Here is a 14,958-nt window from a genome sequence, read left to right as displayed (position 1 = left end):
ATGCATGAATTCCGTGGATCTAACCATCATTTGGTTCCTGCTTTACCAAACAAATTTTCAGAGCGTCCCACACTGGCCCTATCACTGCTGTGGCATGCTGGGATATGCACTCACCTCCATTGCGCTGGGGTCGAAGGGCTCATCTGAGGGGCGGAGCATTCGGGGCCTGAGTTCGGGTATGGGCCGCGGTGCGGGGGCCGTGGGCAGGCAGGGGAAGGGGGGACCCAGTCTTGGGGGGCCCCCAGTCGACGGAGATTTCTTGATGGATGGCTCTCGTTTAGGGGCCATGTTCTTGGTGTGCAATGTCTTCCCTTCTTTCTCTCTCTGTCTCTCACTCTCTCTCAGTCTTTTTTCCTTCTCTCTTTCTTTCCCTCGTTCTTGTCTGATGGACAGCCGGCCAACTCGCTCGCTGCTCGCGGAGAGCGTGAAGCACAGGATTGTGGGAGATAAAGTGTGTCAGACCTATGTGAATGCCGAAAGAGAGAGAGAGGGAGAGGGAGAGCGGGTGCGAGAGTGTGAGAGAGGAGGGAGGGAGGGGAGAGAAAGAGAGAAAGACTAGAAGCTCTGAGCGGCAGAAAAGAGGATGCTCTGAAAGTAGCCTTGGGAACAGGCAGGAGGAGGAGGAGGTACGGGAGCATTTATTCCTGCGAGAGTGTAGGAGGAGAGATTCAGAGAGAGTGTGGGGGATGGGGGGGTACAGGGACGTTATAGTGAAAGACAGAGAGCATAACACCTTACGTTGTGTGTGGAGTGCTTGGAGGAGTATGTTTTTAGGAAAGAGTGTATGTGTAGAAATTCATGTGTGAATTTGTGTGTGTGTGTTCGTGCATGTGTGTGTGACAGAGAGTGACATACTGAGAGAGAGAGAGAGAGAGAGAGAGAGAGAGAGAGAGAGCGAGAGAGAGAGAAATTGGGCTGGTTCACTGGAAAGCTAAAAATAGGTCTTTCTATTTTTGTTTCTGGAATAGTGGAGATGCTCTCCTCCTGGATGCTCTCTCTCCCTCCTCTACTGAACTGGAGGTCTAATCACACACTGAGTACTTTGCACAGACACACACAGGTAGAACACAGGCACTCAATGGAAAGTGGGTGGTGTGTGTGTGTTCATGTGTGTGTGTGTGTGTGTGTGTGCGTGTGTGTGAGAGAGAGAGAGAGAGAGAGAGAGAAAAAAAGTCCATGCTGCCTCAGAGCACCCAGATCAGGATGTTCCTGGTAATGACCCCAATAAGATGTGTCAGAGTAGACTTGCCTGTAGGAATTGTTTTTGTAAAATCTGTAATAACACAAAATAAATACAATAAACAAGTTTTATATTGGCCCAAATAGACCCCTGTTGAGTAGAGGATTAAGTGAAGGTTACGGACACAGCACAGCTCCGGTTTGAGAGACCAAATGCATTGTGTCCATTCCAAAACGGACTCCCTGGATAGTGAGTTTGTCAAATTGACAGCCATTACACAGATGTAAAGGGCGATTTAACCACCCTTGGTACTTATAGAGAGGGTGTCACCCGTAACCAAGCACTCCAACAGCGAGCGAGCCCATTTCAGCGAGCAGTCTATTCTCAGCTCTCACGCTGCATTTAGTGGGGCCATTTTGAAAGCAGCCAGGCACCACTGCCAATATAGAAATGGACAGCAAATGATATTGAAGATGGTTTCTATGGAGACGGTACCTACATGTTTGTTCATCGTAATGCATCCCTCCACCCCCTCTCCCCCCAGAACTGTCGACCACAGTCAGTAGTCTCACTATTCGGATTCAATCTGGACTGTCACACAGGGCAGCGTGGCTTCACCTGATCCTGCACCACACCCAGTGCTGTTTCTGGGTACACTGTGTAGGGGAATCCAATTATACTCTCTCTCTCTCACTCTCTCTCTCTCTCTCTCACTCTCACTCACAACTGTTATGTGAGTAAGTGAGTTAGTGAGTGAGTGTGAGTGAGTGAGTGAGAGTGACTAGGATCACTAGCCAAACCCATTCCCATTTCATTAATGGGTTCAGCATTGGGACTGGGTTGATCTGTTAGTGCCCTTCCAGTGCCCATCACCCTCCAGGATTACAGGACCATACTCCATGTGTGGACAGACAGGCTTTAAGTTTTGTGCACCACTTATACCAGTAACAATAAACACCCACCTCAAATTTGTAAAGGTGTGCTCACATTTACATTCATATTTTTTCTTGTAAATTACAGAGAATACTTACACAGAATACTTTTTATTCATCCATCCATCCATCCATTATCTGAACCCGCTTATCCTGAACAGGGTCGCAGGGGGGCTGGAGCCTATCCCAGCATACATTGGGCGAAAGGCAGGAATACACCCTGGACGGGTCGCCAGTCCATCGCAGGGCACACACACCATTCACTCACACACTCATACCTATGGGCAATTTAGACTCTCCAATCAGCCTAACGTGCATATCTTTGGACTGTGGGAGGAAACCGGAGTACCCGGAGGAAACCCACGCAGACACGGGGAGAACATGCAAACTCCGCACAGAGAGGCCCCGGCCGACGGGGATTCGAACTCAGGACCTCCTTGCTGTGAGGCGGCAGTGCTACCCACTGCACCATCCGTGCCGCCCACTTTTTATTCAGAATCCTTTAATATCAGTGGGATATTCACTGTGAGTAAAGTAATTCAGGTTAAGTACCTTGCTCAAAGGTGCAATGCCAGTCACCTGTACGACCTCCGCCCAGATGGACAATGTCTACCAATTTTTTCCCCGTTATTTGATACTCCAGCCTAAATTCACAGTCAAACAAAGGAATGAAAGTAAAGATATTTCTGCGTAAGATAGTTTGTTATGTTTGTTATTTTTATATGCTTATTTTATATGCTTATATTGTGTTTGATTCTGTTTGATTTGCACTTCATTGTATGTCGCTCTGGATAAGAGCGTCTGCTAAATGCCATGTAATGTAATGTAATGTATATTGCTCTTAGAATTGCTACACAAAAAAAGAGATCCTCCGTGACTGCAAGCCACCATTTGTTATGTAAGGAATTCATGTAGTTAGAAGCCAGTCTAATCAGATCACAAGCCTGTCATAGCTGGCCTTGTTCTGGGTGATGGTATCACCTTGTCACTATGGGTGCAAAATGTGACTGTAAAAAACACAACTCAATCCCCATTGTGAGATACAGTATGACTCTGATTTTACTGTTGATGAAAGAGGGGTGTGTTCTTTTTTTGTAGCTACAAATTAAATTAAGAGGAGCAGATGTAAATTGTGTGAGGGGGTGGAGCTGATTGAGTGGGAAATGTTTGCTTTGTCTTCAGTGTTATCAGTCCCTGACATTGTCCTGTTGCCCATTGTCAATCACTAGTAATCGGAGCTAGCTTGTCTACTGTGGAGATCTCCTGGGGGGGTATATCCTGAAGCAGTCATTACTGTACTGAGTCAGCGGGATAAATTCACTTCTGTGGCGGCTGGGCTCGGTGTGTGGGAAGGAAGCAGGGCAATTCAGGGACCACCATTTGCAGCTGTTATAATAATATGTCCTACCACTAGATGTCAGTATTGCTCCAGTAATAAACATTTCAATACATTATGAAATGAATTGTGACAGTGGGTCGATTGTAGAAATAGGGCATTTAATATATATCCCTAGGTGACTATTAGCAGACTTAAATATTTCCTGCAACAGGAGCCAATTCAGTCCATACTTTGTATTTCACTTCAGAATATTTTTTAAAAGAAAAACACATCATACAACCGTATAATGTTAACATTACAACAAACACAAACAAATTAATTAATAAATAACCCTTATTGTGGCTATAATGCCAGTGTGGGTGCAGGTTTTTAGCCTAGACACCTTCAATCAATGAATCTTCAATCAATATCTTGATACAGTCCCTTCAAAAAGTATTGGAGCTGCAAGGCCAATTGCTATGTTTTTGCAATACAGTGAATACATTGTGGGTTGAGATAAAAAGATGAACATGAGACAGAGTTCAGAATTCAGCGTTTATTTCCTGTTTTACTGTATTTACACTTATATGTGTTAAACTACTTAGAACATTGCACCTTTGCTATCAGGTGAGCAAAGTATTGGAACAGATAGTATTTAAGTAAATGAAAGTAAATAATACTTAATATTTGGTAGCATATCCCTTGCTTGCAATAACTGCATCAAGCCTGTGACCCATTGACATCACCAAACTGTTGCATTCTTCAGTCTAAAACCTTCCACTTTTTCTCTGTAATGAAGTCCTTTGTTCTGTTGGCTGCGTGTTTTGGGTCATTGTCTTGACGCATGATGAAGTTCCTCCCAAGTAGTTTGGATGCATTTCTCTGTAAATTGGCAGGCAGCGTGTTTTTGTAGACTTCTGAATTAATCCTGCTGCTACAATCATGAGTTACATCATCAATATAGATTAGTGAGCCCACTCCGGAAGCAGCTATGTAAGCCAAAGCCATGATACTTCCTCCACCATGCTTCACAGAAGAGCTTGTATGTTTTGGATGAGCAGATCCCTTTGTTCTCCACACTTTGGCCTTTCCATCACTTTGGTAGAGGTTAATCTTGGTCTCATCAGTCCATAAAACTTTGTTCCAGAACTTTTGTGGCTCATCTCTTTGCCTTCTGATTCTTACTACTGATGAGTGGTTTCCATCTTTTGGTATAGCCTCTATATTGCTGCTCTAAAAGTCTTCTTTGAACGGTTGATTGAGATACCTTCACCTCTGCCCAGTGGAGATTGTTTGTGATGTCACTGACTGATGTTCTGAGGGCTGTCTTCATGACTCTCAAAATGTTTCTGTCATCAACTGCTGTTGTTTTGCTTGGTCAACCTATTTGATGATCTGTTGCTCAATACGGCAGCGGTTTCTTTCTTTTTCAGGACATTCCAAGTTGTTGTATAACGATTGTGAAATGCCTTGGATTGATTTTCCCTCTTTGCTTTTCTCCCAAAGACAGCTCTCTGGTCTTCATGTTGGTTAATCTTTTCAAACACAAATGCAGTCTTCACAGGCAAAATCCGAGGCTAAAACCAAGAGTAGACATTCAGAACTATTTATTGTTTAACCAATCAATCTAACAGGACACATTTGATCTGGGCAACAAGAAACATTTGTCAGTCACACATACCAATACTTTTGCTCACCTAAAAACTGGGTGGTCAGATACAAAAGGTGATATGTTCGGAGTTGTTTAACAAATCTAGATAAAAATACCTGGAAATAAAAGCTGAAATTCAGATCTGTCATCTCATGTACATCCTTTGACCTCAAACTCAAGCGTGTAAGGCAAAAACAAAGGAATTGACCTTGCTGTTCCAATACTTTTTGGGGGACTGTGAGTGCATTCAGGTGTCACTGTGCTGGGCTAAGACCTGCACCCCCCTGGTCATTTTCAGATGGGAGTGGACACCCCTGATATTATGGTTGTGATGCTTTGACTTGTGGTAGAACCTATGCACTTGTAAGTCGCTTTGGATTAAAAGCGTCTGCCAAATGACTAAAATGTAAATGTAATGATATGTACTGCAGAAGTGTGGCGTTAAGGCAGTTTATGCAGTTGTCTATGAATTGTGTCCGCACGTCAAGCCCAATCAACCCCCCGTTACTGCATAGTCCAGGCCTAGTAGGGTTAACTACAAAGCTAGACTAGTTAGCTTGGTCATTCCTGCAACACAAGACAAGTCTATATTCCGTGAGGTGAAAAAAAAGAAAAAAAAAGAAAAAAGATTTGGTTTGCTCAAATTTATGCCTACTTTAGCACATTGTTTAGTTTGGCTACGTTACCGGCAACAGTTTAATTATGTTTCTAAATTCTTAATTTCACTTAGTTTCTAAACTTTATGTCCAGATTTGTTGTTTAATTGTATTATTCTTGCTTCTTGATTCCAAATTAGTGTGGGGGTGTCGAATTGTCCCTGAGCAAGCCACCTAACCGCCAATTTCTCCTGGTGAGCTGATTGGTACCTTGTACAACATTGGCGTGTGTGGGTGAACGAGAGGCATTAATTTAAAATCGTTTTGGAAAAAAGTGATATATACCGGTTTATTACCATTTACTAATAAGAGTTGTAATGAGCCTGCTGTGCCAAATTGCATAATTTGCCATGGGAATTCTTGTGTTATGTTGTGCTACATATTGTTACATATTATTATTATTATTGTTATTATTATTATTATCATCATCATCATCATATTACATGTTATTATCAAAACTATTGGTTCCCAATGCTTTTAATAGAAAAAAAAAGTTCATAAATAAAGATATTTCATATTCCAGTCACCACTGGGCAACAAATTTTATGTCTTAAACCAGCAGTGAGCTTTTACCGCGAGGAAACTAAGGGTTAGTATTTGCTGCCGGTATTTTCCAAACTAGGGTTGATTCATCGGGATATTTACTGCTGCCAGTAGGCTATTCTTCGAATAATCGATGCTCCCCCCAAATGGATTTTAGGCACAATCCATCGCGCGCTCAATGGGGCTTGAAATTACCGTTTATGTGTCTAGAGGGTCCGAACAATGGTGACATGAGACCCCCGCCGCGAGACCAACGGCACTTCTGGCGCTTTTTAATGGATTGAATTTATGCGCTAATGTGCCATATTCAAATTGGATAAAACTGCCAAAAAATATCCCGCACCCCCTCCCCCCAGATAAACAAACAAACAAAACATAGCGTTATAGCTATGTATTTTACAGTCACTATTTCATACTTGATTTGTTGGGTCAATCAGCTGTTTTCTCCCTCCAGCTGGGATGGGGGTTGACTGATAAAGTTCAGTCAGCCGAGTGTTGTCAGATTTAGGCAGCAAAAGACAAACAGTTCGGAAATGTGAATGCGCTCGCATTTTAGCGACATAGCAGGGTAGCTAGTCGAGGCTTGGCACAAGGTAAACCAATTGACTTAAAGCACACAGGATGGTAATTTTAAACATCTGTCGTTGCCAAAATTAATTTTCTGGGGTGTTGGCCACGAATTGGAAAAGTAAACTTATAGCTCCTTTATTCCCTCGCGCTTTTTGTATGGCGAAATAAAATTAACCAGAATTAGCGGAGAAAGGTTTCTATTGTTCCTCGAGGGATCCCCCAGACAAGCTAATGAAATTACAGAAACTTCCCCCACCTCCAACAAAGTCCCCTTACCCTGCCAAATCTTCGTGCCACCTCATTTCTTTTTAATGATATTATACCCCCTCTCGGCTGTGTCATGGAAATAAGCACGACTCTTCCAGCTGCCTGTGTATTGCATTAGCCAAGCTTAATATTGACTGCGCGAGGCCCAGGGAACAATACGCTTTGAGGGGAAGCCGGCCCAGAGGCAGCCAGCCAATCCGTGGGCACCACAGCGGGCTGGAAGGGGGGACGGTGAAGTTTTTTGCCCTAAAGGAGCGGCACGATCAATGGGACGCACAGCGTCGCCCTAGCCGGGCTTACCCCAAAGCCTCCGCAGCACAGACTCGAGGCTCGCACACCAAAAACGAGATGACGAGGGACCATGAAACTCGAGGCAACTTGATTCCCTTTATTTCTATCGCCTTTATTTTTCACGCGTTGGACAAACAATCAGCCTGCTTTCCCCATAAGCCTGTCCCATATTACACAGCTGCTTTTATACACACAATAGAGAGCGTGCCAAAGTCCCGTGCCTGCAAAGAAAAAAAGTCAACAGGAATAAAATTATTCTGTTTTTGTATTTGGAAAAATAGTGGCCCTGGTGTGGTTTGCGCCCTGTGTGATGGATGTCATATGTTTAGGTGTACAACTGTTAGGTCTTGTCATGGAAAGTACTTGCATTTGACACAGTCACTGGTTGATTCAGATCTGTGACAAGCAGGCAACAATTTGCTATCTTGTACAGCTGGCACAATTATTGCAAGGCAGGGTGTTCCTCGGGGGTTTCCATTTGGCCCTTTGCTATTTTGCATAGATGTTTGGTCAGTTTACTTCACAAATAAGTATGGGCTAGGGAGGTGGCATATACAGCTAAAGGACTAGCTCTTGGCTCAGAAATTTGAACCATGGGCTGGAATCATGTATTGACCACTATTGCTGCAGAACTTGAATTGAGAGTATTTTGCAGCAGTTGGAAATGGATATAGTTGCCATGTGGCCATTCCAAAAGTAAACATGAGATTAAAACATTCCATATACCATATATTAGGAAAAATATTAGGAAACATTTTTTCAGACTTACAATTAGTGCATGATCCATGTGCATACCAAAACAAAACAAACATTTTGTTGCCACTTTGCTTACATGGAAGGCATGGACATTCTGAAGGCTGATAGAGATGAGAGATTGTTTTATTTGGCACCACCATGTCCCCTTGATGGCTTTTAAAACCTTTACAACAATATTCATAGAACACTATATTATAAGCACTATATGATGCAAAGTACACTCACCGAGCACTTTAACAGGAACATTTTTACTTTATTACACCTACTTATTAATGTGATTATCTAATCAGACAATTGTGTGGCAGCTGTGCAATGCATAGAATCATGTAGATACGGGTCAGAAGCTTCAGTTAATGTTCACATCAACCATCAAAATGAGGGGAAAAATGTGATCAAAGTGACTTTGACCATGGAATGATTCTTGGTGGCAGACAGGGTGGATTGAGTATCTCAGAAACCGCTGATCTCCTGGGATTTTCACACACACTAGTCTAGTGTAGAGTTTGCAATGAATGGTGAAAAAAAGAAAGAAATTCAATGTTATTAATGAGAGATGTCAGAGGAGAATGGCCAGACTGGTCAAAGCTGACAGGAAGATGACAGTAACGCAAATAACCACACATTACAACAGTGGTATGCAGAAGAGCATCTTTGAACACACAACACATCATAACTCTAAGTGGATAGTCTACAGCAGTAGAACTCTAAAGTCTAAATAAGTCTAATAAATACCTAATAAAGTGCTCACTGAGTGTATAACCATCAGCTTAACTCTAAGAATACCTATTACACAGTAATTATGTCCAGTGTTAATTCAACAGACTACGTAAGTCAAATAGGGACCACATACTCTATAAGAGTTGATTCACTGAATATTTTACTGTGTAAACTCCAAAGGACTTGTGTGAGTCGTTCCATCCTCAAAACAGAGTTTTGTGACAAGTATTATTGTACAGCTGCCATTGTATTTATTATTAAGTTTCAAGTTTTTGGGCTAACTATTCTAGGCCCTTGTTTGATATGGAAATATTGTCAATTCATCCTTAGCTATGTGCTTCTTTGTGCTGTGGTGTCGCGTGACTGACGTTACAAAAAATGGACGTGCAAAAAATCTAGTCAGCTTGATTAAAAATTGCCATCGCGTCACGTTCGGCGAGGTCCATTTCTCGATTGTTGACGCGTGCGTTCATTCCCATATAGTGAATTGATTTTAATGAGAAATATAATTGTTCTGCTTGTTTTTTCTGATTGAACTCCATACATATACTAAAATGGGTGGCTATTCACGTGCATGTACTACAGGTGTTGCGAACGTACACAGCTACCTCTAACACATTTGCTCCCTGCCGAAACTTAAAGCACAAATGGATTACGAGCGCCTTATTATTGAGGTACAAAAATACAATTTTCTGTATGACCCGACCGATTGATTGTCTGTACATTGACAAACTAGCTGACGTTCGATGGCTGCAGTGGACCCGTGCCGTTAATGACTAAATACTTCGAACTAAAAATGAATTTCACTACATACAAGTTGGAGTAGAACACATAATAATTTTGAATAGCAGGCAAAAAGCAGTGTGGACATGACAGAAAATGTGAGCATCTAATGGAAATTTAGTTATCAAAACAGTTGGCATGTCACTATTGGAAAACTATTTCCACTCCAATTAACATCCAAATGAGGTCATATCTATTGATTTGGGTCTTTGTATATAATGCTTTAATTAAATTCAGATTCTTTTTAATAACCTCAAATAAATTGTGTGACTGACATTACATATTCCAACACCAGCCCTGTCAGCACAAATAGTTGACCTGGGCTTTTGCTTGCTATGTATAAATTGTTCATAACCTCTAGTAAAAGAATTATGTAAGCCACAAAAAAATCATGATGGAAGGCTATGCAATAAAATAAATTGATGTTTTTTGTGACGAATGTTACATGTAGACTAGACCAATCTTTGGGGCCATGTACTAGAAAAATGAATGCAAGGTTTCTCTTAACAGACGCGATGATGGTAAAGTAATCCATTTACTATAATCTCAAATAAAACTTTCATACTGAAGGCTAGTTTATGTGTTGCTAAGGACCTTTTAAATATATGGGCAATTCCATTGTTTGTGATTACGTTTATTTGTGGGAGCCACATGAAAAATAGAGAGGCCTCTTGGATCAAATCTATAATTTCCAGGTATTTTAATGTTAGTACACCGTTTAAATATTTTCTACATTTCTAGAATGTATTTATTTTTGGTCCATGTCCACCTTTTGATGGATTTGTACCATAGCTCAAACTGAAAGCAGGGTTGTGAGCAAACAGGATCACACATGCATTATTGAGGCCAGAAGCATTGTATTTTTCACTGAGAAGATCTGGGAGTAATTAAAATCACTGCATTCCCTGAGCGTGTGTGAGCCTACGGATTATAGGGGCTTGATTAGCGGATGGCGGTAATCTATTCAGCGCCTCCCGCCCTCCCTCTCCCCCTCTCACTCCCTCTCTCTCTCTCTTTCTCTATCCCTCTCTCCCCACAGCCCCCCTGGGATAGGCCAAACTCTCCGAGGACAGCCAGCTTGGCAGATGGGACCCTCTCCCCCCGCCCAAGTTTACCAAAAACAGAAATGTTTGGGATTTTGGGATTGGATGAGTTTGTATGAGTTTGTATGGGATGGGTGAGGGGGTTGGGGGGGTGGAGGGGTATTTTTTTGTCTTTCACTTGTAACCGCTCAAAAGAGCCTCTGTCTCCCAACCTTAGCAATGGCAGGGCGTACCCTTAGAGAGAAGGTGCTGGATTCAACTTTAGTTAACGCCGTTCAACGGAAAAGCAGGGGTTAATGTCTGGAGCTCTCCACAGCACCAGCGCAGGCTGAGGGATGGAGTCCTCACGGAAAGGCTCTGACACAAAGAATACTCATTTAAAAAAACTTCTGCCAATGTGGAAATACACATTGAAACCTCATAACTATAAGGGAATTATAAGGTTCTAACTGACATTTTTTATGAGAATTAGTCAGTGTCATAAATATGTTGTTTATGGGGCAATATGCTCGGATTTTGATATTGTACATTAAGAGTGCTTTTAAGGTGTCTGACATTTTGAGACTCAGAATGTAGATAGAGCCCTATGGTGTAATCCCAAGGTCAAAGCTTCTCTGGCTTGTGCTGTGGCAGGTGAGATGGAGCCAGAAGGACACGGCCAGTCGCTGTCTGCTGCTAAAGGAGGATCACGGACAGTGACTTTCAGTTTTGTCCTTTATTCCGTGGACATATGTTATGAAGTATGACAAATGGACTTATACGTTTTGCCATGAGCTGTGATAAGATCCATAGAGGCGCTGTGACTTAAACTGACTTGAGAAAATCATAATCTGTGCACTATTTAGGCCCAAGACTGCAAACAGTGGGATTCAAATAGCTTTGTAGCATATTCAGCATTAAAGTACACTGAGTACTGTACAAAGGATAAATGAACACATTGTTTTTATGTTTACATTTGTGTACTATTACGGATTTACATGCTGTAACTTTAGTTTCACAGACAGGCTCCTTTTAGTGAGCTGGACCCTTATTGAGGTAATTCAGGTTTAGTATCTGGCTCTAGGGCAGAGCAATGGGGGACCCACCACAAGCCCTGGTCCCTGAAGACCCCAGAGGCTCAAAAGGCTTGGAGCTAGCCCTGCTTAAAATGGGCTTTCTGTTCTCAAAAACAAGCAGGGCGCACACACTTAGGCCTATGTCTTCTCCCCTTTTTCTGTGTTGTCATACCCCAAGCAAGGCACTCAGCCCCCCCCCCATCCCAAGACACAAATACACACACACACACACACACACACACACATGCTCACGCAGACACAAATACACTCTGCTGCAGGCAGCGTTCTGAAAGGCTGCAGGTGGCACCATGCGTTAATTGAAATTTTTACGCTTCTAGTTACACGGTAGTGCAGCTTTATAATGCGGGTTTGATTTACACAGAGGGACCGGTCGTCCCCAGTCCTTCCCAGCTCTGTCTAGAATCACCCCCACCCCACAAACACACACACACACACACACACATAAACTCTTCACCTCTCATTCTCTTTGTCTTACATTTTTCCTCTTTAGCAACTATGTTTTCTTTCCTTGCTATTGAATCAAAAAATGTTCCCAGATTTATCTGTCTGTGTCATATTACAAACAAACAGACCTTTCCCCATTAGATGCTTTGGCAGTGTGGTGGCAGACAGATTTGTTTTTCTTATTTCAGCTCTGTACTCTCCTATCCCAGCAGTGCTTCCACACAAGCCTCCAATCACAATCCAGTTTCCAGTTACACCACAGCCAGAAGTCCTGAGTAGCACCTACCTTTTCAAGTATTTTAATTTGATCATTTGTGTTTGTATTTGTAATCTTAATGTTTCTGGTAAATGTTCTTTGTTCATAAAATGACATGAGAAATAACATGAGGTTAATTACTCACCTCCAGTTAGATCCCTTGTGTCCGCTGGCCCACTTCTTCTCTCCCTCATCCCTCAGCCTGTCTCTCTGTTAAGTGCAATCAAATGCCTCCAAACTCATTGGACGGTGCTTCATCCCACAGCAAGGCCATGATCCTAAACATACATCAGTGTTATGACCTCATATTGATGGGTGATATTAACTTGTATGACACTGATGGTGTTCAATAATGAAAGTCCCAGAAGCATATGAACAGAATCTGAACCAACTGTCACTAATTCCTAAATAATAAAGCGAGTTATCATTAGACTATCACTCCAGCAATTTCCCAAATGAAAAAAGCAATTTAATGGACAGTGCGAATCATAGTCCATGCAAGAGCTTCTGTATTTCCCAAAGTCAGTGGCACATCATAATCTTGAAATATAAAAATGTGATTTAATCAAAATGACAAATTGACTGACTGCAGCTCAAATTCTGGAACTGATTTCCCCCACCATTGCCACTCACTACAGATTTGAAAACAAAACGCTGGGGCGATGACATGAATTTTTAGTTGCTCCGAAGGAAAGAATATATAGGTATACACACATTTTCTTTTATATAAGTAAGTGCACCCAAGTACATTTGCCTTGACTCAACAAAAGTATCTGACCATGGTCCCAAAGTGTGTGTGAAGCATTAGAATACATCCATGCAGGGGCTTCCTTTACATTGCTTAATTGACACTGACGCCATTATGTTTCTGTCACATGTAAATTTCATTGTAATTGATGGAGGAGCTAATTGAAGGGACTCCTAAGGGATATGTTGCTTTTAAGGAAGGTATGTGTGTAAGCCGTTTGTCCAGAGAATGGCTCAGGCAATGCTGTCCACAAGCAGTGCTTCATCCTTTGCCACAAAAGAAAATAAAAAATTGCAGAGCTTTCCAGTTGTTGCTTTCCTTGATTATGAGTCCAAAGGACCTATAGGGTACTTACATCACTTTATTGGCTGAGAGTTAAAATGCAAATAAAACATGGAAAGATTAAAAACCAGTGTAGGTTCTCTAGGTTTATATACTACAATAATTTGCATATTTAAAGGTATCAATAGACATGACTTCAACTCCTCATTTTGTTTTCATTCAATGAGTCAATAGAAAGGTATTTCATTTTCTGCCAAGTAGGGATTTTCAAAGATGAAAAATTTATCCTCATTTTGCGTTTGTTGCTCAGTGTAATCCAGTTGTATAACTGTTTGTGACATGCAGTATGCTCTGCTGAAAGATGCTGTGCAGTTATTAGTCATCGTCAAATTATTTGCGTCAATGGGGCTATACGTTACATTTTTACTGTGGGCGATTACATTACTTTCTTCTACAAATAATCAAAAATGAATCCCTTAGTCCAGCAGTTCTGAGGTAATGTTTATGGTTATTACGCAATTGTAAGGCTAAAATATGTAATTACAAAATGTAGAAAATACAAAATTACGACAATGTAATATTCATTTCCATTTTTCTTAGTATTCCCTCCGACACTAGATTGAGAACCCGTGCATAATCTATCAGCGCCCAAACTCCCTTGTGGAATGAGTGGATTAAGTTTAATTTTAAACTCCTGCAGGGTTGTTAGCTGTTGTTGATTGGATGCTGTGAAGTGAATACATTTATGGTTGATGCAATAAGTCTTTATAGGTGACTTAAATTTAGTAATTAGTGTCACAACTGCTACAAGATAAAGCTGTGCAAGTTTGTGAGTGTGTGTGTGTGTGTGTTTGTACATGCGTGGGCACATCTGTGGTGTGTGTGTATGCTTGTAGTGTGTGTCCACTCATGTGAATGTGTGTGTATTGTACGGTATGTGTACCTGACTGAGTGTGTGTGAATGTGTGTGTGTGTTCAGGATAATAGGCCAGAGAGACTGGGACAAGGACCCATCTGTCAGTGTAGCACAAACTCCCAGGGGGAGTGACGGGATACATCTCACTTGTGGCAGAGTTTTTCTTTTTTTGGGGGGGCGGGGGTGTAGTTTGTTGAAACAACAAAAATCTTGTTTGACAGATATGAAGACGAGCCCTGTGTCTGTCATGGAAAGATTATTTTAAACAGTGCCGTCCGTAGCTATTTGGACAGTGGCAATTTTTGTAGTTTCGGCTCTGTACTCCAGCACATTCGATTAGAGTGCAGGCTGACATCCATATTTGGCGATCGATGTAGGAATTGCAGCCTTTTTCATTTGTGGTCGCACCATTTTAGGGGACCAAAAGTAATTGGACAGTTCGCTGCTCAGTTACTCCTTGGCCAACTGTGCATTGTTGCATCATTAGTTAATGCAGAATAAAAACTAAGATTTTAAGCGTGGGATTTGC

The sequence above is a fragment of the Conger conger genome, chromosome 10, assembly GCF_963514075.1.
Source record: "Conger conger chromosome 10, fConCon1.1, whole genome shotgun sequence".
In the NCBI taxonomy this organism is placed as follows: domain Eukaryota; kingdom Metazoa; phylum Chordata; class Actinopteri; order Anguilliformes; family Congridae; genus Conger; species Conger conger.
The sequence above is the reverse complement of the archived record's forward strand: the minus strand, read 5'-3'. Positions refer to the sequence as shown.